The following is a 12,554-nucleotide window of genomic DNA, read 5'->3' on the forward strand; positions in this document are numbered from 1 at the left end:
GATTTATCATGACCTCATCCCATTCTGTAACAAGAATAAGATTGTTATATTTTTCTCTAGAATTCACATTACAATGATTAATGAGAGAAGTCATATATTTTACAAAGCAACTATGAGTCAAATACACATTTTTCCATGAAAGCATTTTTGGAGCCGGGAAATATCCTCTCCTGTTCTCTGTAGTATCCTGTCTGGAGAATATCCAGTTTGTATCTTTTATATGCTTTTCAAAAATCACTCATCTTTAGAGGCTACTGAGAGCTGGTTGTGGTATGATTTCTTTGCTATGTTCAATTCAGTGGATCAAATTTGTACTCTGATATGCATACATACTTCTAGCTGGCTTACAGTTTTAGAATAGATGGAGGTAGCGCGTTTTCATATATGCCTGCAGTGTCAGTGTCTAACCACAAATGTTTGGGATTTAGACAGACCAGAATGTTAGCATTTACCTTGCCATGTCCTTGCTGTGTGTGTGAGCTTGGGCAAGTTACTTAACCACTTGGAGCTTTAATCTCATCTGTAAAATGGAGATGATTATTTATCATAGGATGATACTTACAATTAATTTTGTTTTGTCTGTTTTTTTTATTATTATTATACTTTAAGTTCTAGGGTACATGTGCACAACATGCAGGTTTGTTACATATGTATACGTGTGCCATGTTGGTGTGCTGCACCGTTGTTTTTGTTTGTTTGTTTTGAGACAGGGTCTCACTCTGTCACCCAGGCTGGAGTGCAGTGGCATGATTGTAGCTGACTGAAGCCTTGACCCTCTCAGGCTCAGCCTGAGGCTGATCCTCCCACATCAGCCTCCCAAGTTAGCTGAGAACACAGATGCATGCCACCATGCCTGGTTATTTTTTGTATTTTTTATAGAGATGGGGTCTCACTATGTTGCCCAGGCCAGTCTTATACTCTTGAGTTCAAGCAATTCACCTGCCTCAGCCTCCCAAAGTGCTGGGATTATAGGCACCAGACACTGTGCTCAGCCTAGAATTAAATTAAAAAGGCATAAGCAAAGAATCTGACGTGATGCCTAGAACATTCTAATCGCTTATAGTTTCTTACCTCCTCTCTCACTTTATCCATTCAGCAGAAAGTGACTGAGTGTTTATTCTGTGCTAGTATCAGTTCAGGTAAGCTCTGGAAACATAAGGATAAATAAGTTATGATGTCTGCTCCTCAAAAGGACAAGAGCTACTTATATGGAATGAAAATGTTTCTGCATTTACAGTGCAAGGCAGTTAAATAAAACTCATATGTAAATGGCAAATTGCTACTGCTTATTACTAAAGATAGTAAGTTATACAACCAGTTATATTGATCACATGGAAATAATTACATTAATTTTCTTTCTGGGTTTTCCCATGGCTTTCTGTGCACTTCGGTTTTAGTTAAGGTGGGGTTCTTTTATCTAAAATGCCCACAGGATATGGATCCTAGTTATTGAGGTTATATTCTTGTTTCTTTTGTTGCTGTAACCATGTTGATGGTCAACTGAAGCTATTTTCATACACTCTCTAGACTTGATCTTTGATGAAAAGAACCAAAAAGAAATCAAAAGAGTTACCTTGCCTTAGGGACTTCCTTCTTCTATTAAATTGATGTATCCCAACTTTGTTGGGGTTTAAGGAACACTAAAAGGCCTATGTTTATTCAGTTAAACTTAAAAGTATGGGGACAGAATGTGCTCTCCTAGCATTGTGATGTTTGCCAGAGAAGATGTAGCCATTGCTAATGATTGTAATGAATAGTTTATTTTTTACTTCAAGTATTTCAGATATTCGTAGTAATTGAAATAAGGAAAACTACTTTGTAATGTAAAAAAATTGATTTACTTACTTATAACCATAAGACTTTGTACAGCCAAAATTGACCTATGTGTTCAGTTAGGATTCAGTAAAATCTATTTGCATATATAGGTTAGATTTCACCTTATACATCACAAAACTGCTGCAAGCTAGGACTTTAAACACCTAAACATACACATATTAATTCTCATTTGAAATGATTTGTTTTTACCCTCATTGAATGGTTAGTTGCCATTAAAAGATATTATTCAAAGAGCAAAGCTAATGACCTGATTTAAGTAATGGCTCACCAAAATAGATCAGTTTGGGGTCCTGACTGAGCCCCCAGTTTATACTTAATCTGGGATCACTTCCCCCAACATCCATGTTATCTCAAGGATCCTTTTCCTCCTCTGTACTTCGTTAGCATTTTGCAAGGGACAGGTGGAAGCCTCATCCTGTTCTGCCCTGTATTCTGTTCGTTTGTACCGTTATGCTGTCTTTCTAAACTTACTGAAATTTTCCAAGAACTGTCTTCCATCACTACATTCTTCACTGTGCCTTTGCAGTACATTATCTCACAGGGTACTCAGTGGAAATCTTCATAATCGAAGGCTGAAGCCAAAACTTTGGTATTTGAGTTATACCAAGATATTTTAGAAAAACTCAGAGGGGGGAAAAAAAAGATCACTATCTCAGCAGATATACTTATCCAGGTTTCCACTGTGTTCCTGAAAGCAGTTCTAAACATAGTCGATCTCTGTTCCTCAAATAGTTACCCTCTTTATTTGAGATGAGCAGACAGGAGCTTCTTCAAACACTGAAAGTAGTTGCTCAGATTTCAGAATGAATAGAGTTCTCATAATAGTTTTTATGCCCTAGTTTTTTGATGATCTGGTACAGTTAGATGAGGCTCTCTAGTGTTTGAATTATGAAACAATATCACTTCACTTCCATCATATTCTAAGCCCTTGTGATATTTATGGACAAGTAAAAAATGTAATTACTTTGTATGGGTTTTGTTGCAGGAGAGTGGGGGGGGTTGATTTTCATAGTAAAGTGAGGGTTCTGTAAGCCAAGTTATAAGCTCTGTTTGTTAGCACCACAAAAGTTTTGAGACAGCTTGGAATTTAAACTCAATGCGTTTGATGAATAGTACTTGGCTAGTTCACAGTTTGTTCTTAATTTAATTAATTTTTGGTGGCAACCAGCCTTTAAAGGAGCTATTTATAAACCTGAAATGTCTGATCTGTAAACGGGCAAACAAGTCAAATCTGTGTATATCTTCTTTGCCAAACCATTACCTTTTTCTGCATCACTTTTACTTGAAAGTGGGCTTGTGGAAAGATAAACAGCATATTTACAGGAAAGAAAACACAAATAACAAATTGTAAAATATAAATGCAACCTAATACTTTTTCTTTGTAATGGTAAAAAGAAGGGCATTTAATATTTTCTCCTAAAGTATATTTAAATATTTTCTAGTCAACCTACTTTCTAACCAATGCTAATAATTCTGTTGACTTATTTTGATGGCTGACATGCACATAAATTTAATGTTCATATTGAATCAAATCATTAGCATGAAAAATTGCACAACAGCAAGTCCTGTTAACTAATTATGCTAGATTGACACTTCAGAAGAGGTTCATCAATTCAAGTATTATCATTTATAAAAAGAAACCTTTTAAAAGAAGCCTTCTATTTTAAAACTTGTTAATGAAAGGGCTTAAAAATAGAGATATATGTATGCTGAAAAATGGCCCTGAATATAATATATGCATTTACATGCATGCATTTTTCAGTGAGAGGTTATACATTAAGAGAAACTAGTTCTCAATTTGATATAGCCTTCCAGATATATTTCTGACCTACGGTAACTTAAAATGAGGACAATAAAAATCAATCTTTTCCCAGATAAAAATGCCACATACCTAAGAAGGCACCAGGTTTCTCATGCCTTATTAACATTTTTTCTTCTGTGGATAAATTAGTCCATTTCACAGCATAAATTACAACTGACATTATCTCCTATAAACTCTATAACAAAAGAGTACAGACACTCTGCCAGATAGCCATTTTAATGTTGATTTCTTTACTTATGTTTAAACTTCTAAATAATACTAACTTCCTTTCCTGGGTGCTTCCTTTATGTTGGACGCTCTGCTAAGTGTTTTGTATGGTATTTCGTTTTGTCTCCCTGTTAAAAGCTGTAGAGAAGCTCAGAGAGGTAAAGTGAATTTCTGAGAACACAAACTTCAAAATGGAATTGGGATTTGTGCTTAATTTTAGTCTGTCTGACTTTCACAGTCATCTTCAGTATAAACAGAAGAAAATCCCTGAACACCTTTGAACTGCATCGTATATATAAAGCAAATTAAAGCAAATATTATGCCATTAGAGTATATGCATATGACTATAATTCTATCCCTGTGAACTCTGCTGTCTTCTCCCACCTCTAATGTGCTTCACCTCTGCTTCATTGGGAAGTAAAAAGTCATTTTACTACCTGGGAATTGTGAAGCTATCTGGTCCTTTTTAAAACTATAACACTCTTCTAAGAACTTTCAGATACTGTGATCAAATGATGTGGGGAGAATCTTCTAAGAAATATATTTGGGGTTTATGTCAGGTTATCATTGATCATTATTCTGGCTTTATTTATTAAAAGCAAACTATTTTACACATTATTGCTTTCTATTTAAGAACTTTCCTTTGCTACTTATTTATTCCGTTGATATATTATTAATGTCCTAGCTGTCTGTAATTTGTAATGCCATTAAATATAGACATATTCATATGAAAACGGGGATATTTAGGTACAAGGTTTTATAAAATACCCAAAAGAATTAAGAAATTAACAGACAAATCTTTGTGGGGTTTTTTGTTTGTTTATTTTGTTTTGTTTGGTTTGGTTTGGTGGGCAGGGAACTTGCTTTTTTCCCACTGATCAACCCCATTCTTGGGATTAAATTATAGGGAAAGTAAGTTTTATTTTATTTCATTTTATTTTATTTTTTCACTGTGCAAACCACTATATATTACTTGTATCTATCAGCTTCTGGTCAGATACATTTTCTCTATGGAAGCTTTCCAACTCAAAATAATCTTTAACTCACTTCCTATTTTTTCACTTGAATTATAGTCAATGCCTTTCCTGTGGTTGCCTCCTGTACCGGACTATAAGTTACGTAAGAGCATGATCAATAATTCAATCATGGTTTGGCGTAAGTGTTCGATTAATATTTGTTTAACTGACAATTAAATTTATTGACTGTGTAAAGTGTCATACTTATTGTTTAATGATTTTTTAAGGTCACTGGAAAACATAAAGGCATGCCAGGAATTTATGCCTGATTTATTGTTTTATCCCCCAAAATACCCGTGGCTTGCACATACTATATGTTCAAAACTGTTTATTAAGTTAGCTGAATAATATGTAAATAATATGTAAATGCATATATGTAAGTATAATGCATATAAGTATATATATTATGTATAAATACCTATAAGTATATATCATATATAAGATATACATACACTTTTTTTGTTTTCTTTTGAGATCAAGTCTCACTTTGTCGCCTAAGCTGGAGTGCAGTGGCATGATCTCGGCTCGCTGCAACCTTCTCCTCCCATTTTCAAGCAATTTTTCTGCTTCAGCCTCCCAATTAGCTGGGATTACAGGCACCTGCCACCACACCTGGCTAATTTTTGTATTTTTAGGAGAGACAGGGTTTGACCATGTTGGCCAGGCTGGTCTTGAACTCCTGACCTCAAGTGATCCACTCGCCTCAGCCTTCCAAAGTGCTGGGATTACAGGTTTCAGCCACTGCACCCAGCCTTGAAGTATATTTTCAAAGTAGAATTTTCTAACATATCCTTTGTGCTCATGTTGAAAATTTAACTGCTCCACCCACAAGCAAGCATGGGGAAATCAAACAATGTTAAAAGGCTAATAATATTTATAAGTTTTATGATTCAATTTACTATGTGTTTAAATTTGTTTTTTGAAAAAATTGAGTATGTCACTAAAACTGAGTCAATACAATTCAAAAATGAAGAAATACATATGTCCAATAAGCATATTGTGTGAATTTCAACATCACTATTGAGAAAAGGAGTGTAAATTTGAGTGAAAATGAAATTCTGTCTTTCTATATCACATTGCATAGGTGTGGGCTAGTGAGTACTTTGATGTAAATTGCTGTATCTTTTGAGGCCTCTGTTTGACAATATAGATCAGGATTTTAAATCAGCATACTTTGCCAGAAATCTGTCAGGACCACTTGTAGTAATTTTGCCAAAAAGAATATCAAACACATGGATGTTCATCACAGTATTGATTGTATTAGAGGAAGAAAGGAGAAAGGGAAGAGAATGGAAAGGAGAAAGGGAAGAGAATGGAAAAGAGAAAGGGAGGGAGGGAGACTGGAAGCAATTGAGGCATGTGATAGCATGGGATTTGCTGAACACTCCATAATATACCATGGCATGGAAAAGCATACACACATAAAAAAGGACAATGTGGATGGATCTAGCTATTGACATGAGATGAAAGTAAATGAAAAAGAAAAAGAATGTAGATTGAAGAAACGTCTGTACTGTAAGATCCTGTTGTCTTTTTGAGTGTTTCCTATGTGATGTAGCAGACTAAGGATACAGAGATGAACACAAGAGCCTTTGTACTAATGGAACTTACTGCTATGTAACCAGGAGTCTAAGGAGCTGATAGAGGTTATTTTACATCTCAAAGACATGACCTGGTTCTAACATTATGGGTCTAAGCTGGAGAAGGATTAGTGTATTGACCATACTGAACTGCCTTGGAGATTGGAAATTCATCTCTGTGCTGGAGTTTCCAACTCGTTCTTCTGTTGGAGTTTCGAATCAGCTGTGAAGGAATCATGGGATAATAGTTTAGAAATTCCTACAAAATGCTGTGGTAGAAGGTAAAGATACAGGAGCAGTTCTAGACACTTGAGAGCCTCTACCAGTTGTGAAGGAACCCTGCTAGTCCAGAGCTAATGGTGCATGTGTCTTTAAATATTACAATAGGACATTGGTACCTACTGGCACACCTATAATTGTTTTATGCTGAAAAAATACATTTCTTACGCTCTTGTCACTTTCTGTCTATGACGTATTTGTTTATTATAAATGTATTATTCGTCCAAGTGTCATGCTCTCTCACATTATATTACTTTTTTTCTAATTCCATATCTAGAAGTGATAACACACAGGTATTTCTGTGTCACATTTCTCACTTAATTCATTCAAATGTTTCAAATGTTTTTATTCCCACTTTTTAAAATGATAGGATGTGGATGAAGAGGATACTGTGCCAACCAACCTCATGTTATTAACTGTGTTTCTATAATGAAGGCTATAAAATTGAACTGTAATTTATAATATGATTTTTAGATAATGGCTATAATTATTGTTTCTGAGAAATGCAGACATATGAAGGAGATAGAGAATAAGAATTATATATGAATATTAAGCGCGTTTTCAGAATTGGAGGGTGATATTCTTTATTCCTTGTTAAGCCTTTGGAAATCAAAAGCATGGTTGTATCAGTTGTGGCTCTGAATATTTTTATGCTTCTGTCTTTTGCTTGATCATGTTGGTCCTTTTGAGACTCAAACATTTATAAAAATTCATAATTTTGTGAAAATATTGAGGACCTAAAATTACAAAGTCTATATAAACTAAGAGTTGCTTGCTGGTTAGGCAGAAACCAAATTTCCGCCTAGCTCTGCCTTGCATTTTCAATCAGAATTACTTGTTTGTTACAATATGATTTTCTTCAAAAATAGATGCTCTGAGGCAAAAGGCAAGCCACGGGCTATATGTTGAATAGAAAGTTGATTAGTTGGCCAAACTTCAGGAGTGGGAGCCTGCCATGCTTCCTAGGGAAATAATTCCTTCTCTGATAGTTTGTTGTGCTAATTACTAGTCCCAATTTGGGCTCAATATTACCAACAATTGCTTTATAGTTACGTATGCATCGGGTTCAACATTTTATGCAGATTTTCCTTGCACTTAAACAAATAGAAAGTATATTTTCTGAAACACCTCTTTGTGGTAAAGCATGTTGTATATTTGATCATTTACAATTTTGTTTGCTGTTTTCTTTTGTTCTTTGTTATGTTGTTTACTTTCTGTGCTTCAAGTTTATTGAACTTCAAGTTTACTGAGCTAGAACTTATCACAGATGGTAAATGTGGAAAACATGATGGATGTAGGACTCTTCCCACATAGGAGTGAAATAGGAGACCACTTTTGCTGAGTAATTGATAGGGTGAAGCCTTACATGGACTGTCTTCAGTATGCATTCATTATACGATACATTCCTGGTATTAAATTGTAATCGTCGAGATGGCACTGTTACTGTTTATATCTGTGCTTTACTGTTTAGTGTAAGTATTCTGAGCTTAATAACCTTTCTGTACTATTAAATGAAATAACGGAATCTCAGGTTAATGTTTCTTTAAAAAATTGTGTTCAGCATATTACCATCCATTTACTGAGACTGAACTGCTTTCTTTTCAATTTTCCTGAAATTTAAATGGCTTCCATTTTTCTGTGCGGTAAATTAAAGGTGTTTACACAGTTATGATAGTTTCCAAGAAGAATTTCAAATTGGCATCAACTAATTGCAGTAGCAAGCGATCCAGGTTTTATAAGGAAGGAAAATGTGAGGGAAGCATGTCTGAGTATAATTTTGTTCATGATAAGAAATATATATATATAAAACTATGATTCAAAAATATATAGTAAAATTACCTTCCGTCATCCCTAGAAGTTATTCACCTTCATTATAACTTTTTAACCAGTACGTAACTAAATGTATGTTTTATGGCAAGAAAAGTTTATAAAATAATGACTTTTGCTATGGCCTTCTTTTAAAATAACAATAATGCATTTTATGAGCCTGGTTTTTCACTTAATCCTCTGTTTTATGCACTTAGAGCTTTAAAAGTTTTGCAGTAAATATCATCATCCTTAGCTTTCCCTATTTTTGTTCAGAAAGAAAGTTCATTCTGCACTTAATCTTAACGTCTTCTTGATTCTGGGAACCCATAATTCAATTTCTCTCTTCTTAGTGACTGGTGAAGCCTGCACCATCATGGCTTGCTACTTTTATAACTTGTGAGCAAACAGAATGTTTATCTCTAGTCTTTTAAGTAGAGTATTAAATCCACTTGCACAGCTTTTAAAATATCCCACCTGCCCTCTCCAATTCGTTTTTACTTCTTTACATTTTCTACATATGAAATTGAAATTTGCCTTACATTCCATATGTAAATAACAGAATACTTTTTCTTTCTTAATATTTTAATAAGTTTGCAACCATTGAACATAATGTTACTCACTTCTGCTCACTTTTAAATACAGACCCTTTCACTCCTCTTACGGAACAGTAATCTGTTCTCTCATCTCACTGACAGTGGAATAAAAAAAAAAAAATTAAGCTACAATAGGAGAGAAATAAAGCGCACAACCCAGTTCTATAATAGTATCATTTGCTAGAAAGAGCTTGTAAAGTGCTGTGAATTTCTTTTCTCTAGAAAGTTTTCCATTTATCCTTTTCTTTTATCCATCCATCCATCCTTCCTTCCTTCCATCCATCCATCCATCCATTCATCCATCCATTCATCCATCCATCCATCCATCCCAGAGAATTTTCTCATGATCTCAGTGAATTTCTTTTTTGAAATTCCTAAACAAAGTTAAATAACAAAACTTCTGAGGTTCTAACACTACGATCTTGACAATTCAAGTGAACAATTATCAGTAAATATTACAGAAAACTCTGTTATTTACGGCACTTCATGTTATCAAATCATTAAAATAATTTAAAATTATTCATTTAAATGCTAGCAGGGAAATAAATACTCTAAATCCCTGCATTACTCACAAATACTACAAAAAGGAATGTTCCCTGGTTTCTATGGTTAGAAAATTTATAGAACAGAGTGTTTCATCTAAACCTAGAGTCTTCTTTTTTTATTTGGATTTGCCACTTATAACATGATTTTGAAATTCTCATAGCCTCATAGCAGAAAGCTTTGCATCATTGTCTCACTAAGAAAGACTTGATTCTAGTGCTGAAAATTGAAGAACTCCTTAGGGCATAAAGTCAGAGAACAGCAGCTTATTCCAGACCACCCCTCTAAATATTAATGCAACTTCACATGAATCGTACATAACATATACTGTTCCTTTGTGCTGGGAAATGCCATGTTTTTATGGTTGTGGTTGTACAGCTAGGATAATAGGAACCAAAGACATAAAACAGTAATTAATATATTTCAGGAGTGAAGTGTTTTATTGGATAGATGGTAATTAAGACTGATAGATGGCAGTGATTGAAATAAGCCTAAGCCATTTGGTCAACACAAGTAAAAGGTCAGCTATCATCTTGAATGCTTTGATTAAGGATGCTTTGCTTTTTGTTTCTTCTTCCCTACTCTTCTGAATATATGAAAAAACATGGAGAAAAATTAATAATAACTGCTTTTTGATAGGGAAACTGATGTGTAGTGCATGCCCAACATGGTTTGGCTGTGTGCTCACCCAAATCTCATCTTAAATTGTAGTTCCCATATCCCCAAGTCTCATGTGAAGGACCTTGTGGGAGGTAATTGAATCGTGGGGGCGGTTACCCCCATACTGCTATTCTCATGATAGTGAGTGAGTTCTCATGAGATCTGATACTTTTTATAAGGGGCATTTCCCTCTTCGCTTGGCACTTCTCCTTCCTGCCATCATGGGAGGAAGGACATGTTTTCTTCCCCGTCCGCCAGGATTATAAGGTTCCCAAGGCCTTCCCAGCCATGTGGAACTGTGAGTCAATTAATCATCTTTCCTTTATAAATTGCCCGGTCTTGGGCAGTTCTTTATAACAGTATGAGAATGGACTAAATTGGTACCAGTAGAGTGGGACACTGCTGTAAAGATACCCGAAAATGTGGAAGAAACTTTGAAACTGGGTAACAGGCAGAGGTTGGAACAGTTTGGAAGGCTCAGAAGACAAGAAGATGTGAGAAGCCTTGGAACTTCCTAGAGACTTGTTGAATGGCTTTCAGCAACATGCTGATAGTGATATGGACAATGAAGTCCAGGCTTAAGTGATCTCAGATGAACATGAGGAACTTGTTGGAAACTGGAATAAGGGTGACTCTTGCTATGTTTTAGCAAAGAGACTGGTGGCATTTTGCCCCGGCCCTAGAGATCTGTGGAACTTTGACCTTGAGAGAGATGATTTAGGGTATCTGGTAGAAGAAATTTCTAAGCAGCAAAGCATTCAAGAGGTGACTTGGGTGTTACTAAAAGCATACAGTTTTATGTAGTCACAAAGACGTGGTTTGGAATTGGCACTTGCATTTGAAAGGGAAGAGAGCATAAAAGTTCAGAAAATTTGCAGCCTGAGAATAGGATACAAAAGAAAAGCCCTGCAGAAATTTGTATAAATAACGAGGAGCCAAATTTTATTTGCCAAGACAATGGGGACAGTGTCTCCAGGGCATGTCAGAAGTCTTCACAGTAGCCCCTCCATCACAGGCCCAGAGGCCTAGGAAGAAAAAATGGTTTCCTGGGCTGGACCCAGGGCCTTGCTGCTTTGTGCAGTCTCAAGACTTACTGACCTGCATTTCAGCTGTGGCTAAAAGGGGCCAACATAGAGCTCAGACTATTGCTTCAGAGGGTGCAAGCCCTAAGCCTTGGTGGCTTCCACATGGTGTTGGGCCTGCAGGTGCACAGAAGTCAAGAACCGAGGTTTGGGAACATTGGCCTAGATTTCAGAGGATGTATGGAAATGCATGCATGGATGTATGGAAAACATCAGGCAGATGTTTTCAGCAGGGGTTGATCCCTCATTGAGAACCTCTGCTAGGGCAATGCAGAGGGAAATGTGTGGTGGGAGCCCTCACAAGGAGTTCCCCAGTGAGGCTGCCTAGTGGAGCTGTGAGAAAAGGGCCATCATCCTCTAGACTCCAGAATGGTAGATCCACTGACAGCTTGTGCCAGTCGCCTAGAAAAGCTGCAGACACTCAGTGCCAGACCATGAAGGTGGCTGGAAGCAGGGCTGTACCCTGCAAACCACAGGGGTGGAGCTGCCCAAGGCCATGGGAGCCCACCTCTTGCATCAGCATGACCTACTTGTGAGACATGGAGTCAAAAGAGAACATTTCAGAGCATTGATATTTGGCTGCCCCAGTGAATTTTGGACTTGCATGGGGCCTGTAACCCCTTTGTTTTGGCCAATTTCTCCCATTTGGAACATGTGTATATATATCCAATGGCTGTACCCCCACTGTATCTAGGAAGTAACTAACTTGCTTTTGATTTTACAGGCTTGTAGGCAGAAGGGATTTGCCTTGTGTCAGATGAGACTTTGGACTTGGACTTTTGGGTTAATGCTGGATAAGACATTGGGGAACTGTTGGGAAGTTATGATTGTGTTTTGAAATGTAAGGACATGAGATTTGGGAGGGGCCAGGGGCAGAATGATATTGTATGGCTATGTCCCTGCCCAAATCTCATTTTGAATTATACTTCCCATAATCTTTACATATCCTGGGAGGGACCCAGTGGAAGGTAATTGAATCATGGGGGCGGTTACCCCCATGCTGCTGTTCTCATGATAGTGAGTTCTCACAAGATCTGATGGTTTTATAAGCAGCTTTTCCCTCGTTGCTCGGCACCTCTCCTTCCTGCCATCGTGTAAAGAAGGATATGTTTGCTCCCCTTCCACCA

General features: G+C 36.5%; 1 protein-coding gene across 2 annotated transcripts in view; it reads left to right on the forward strand.

Moving 5' to 3' along the window:
* The window catches only part of TRPS1 (trichorhinophalangeal syndrome I), a 291,848-nt gene that overhangs the window by 217,035 nt on the left and 62,259 nt on the right, over positions 1–12,554 (forward strand). The window lies entirely within an intron of this gene.

The sequence above is a fragment of the Colobus angolensis genome, unplaced genomic scaffold (genome assembly GCF_000951035.1).
Source record: "Colobus angolensis palliatus isolate OR3802 unplaced genomic scaffold, Cang.pa_1.0 Scaffold198, whole genome shotgun sequence".
Taxonomy (NCBI): domain Eukaryota; kingdom Metazoa; phylum Chordata; class Mammalia; order Primates; family Cercopithecidae; genus Colobus; species Colobus angolensis.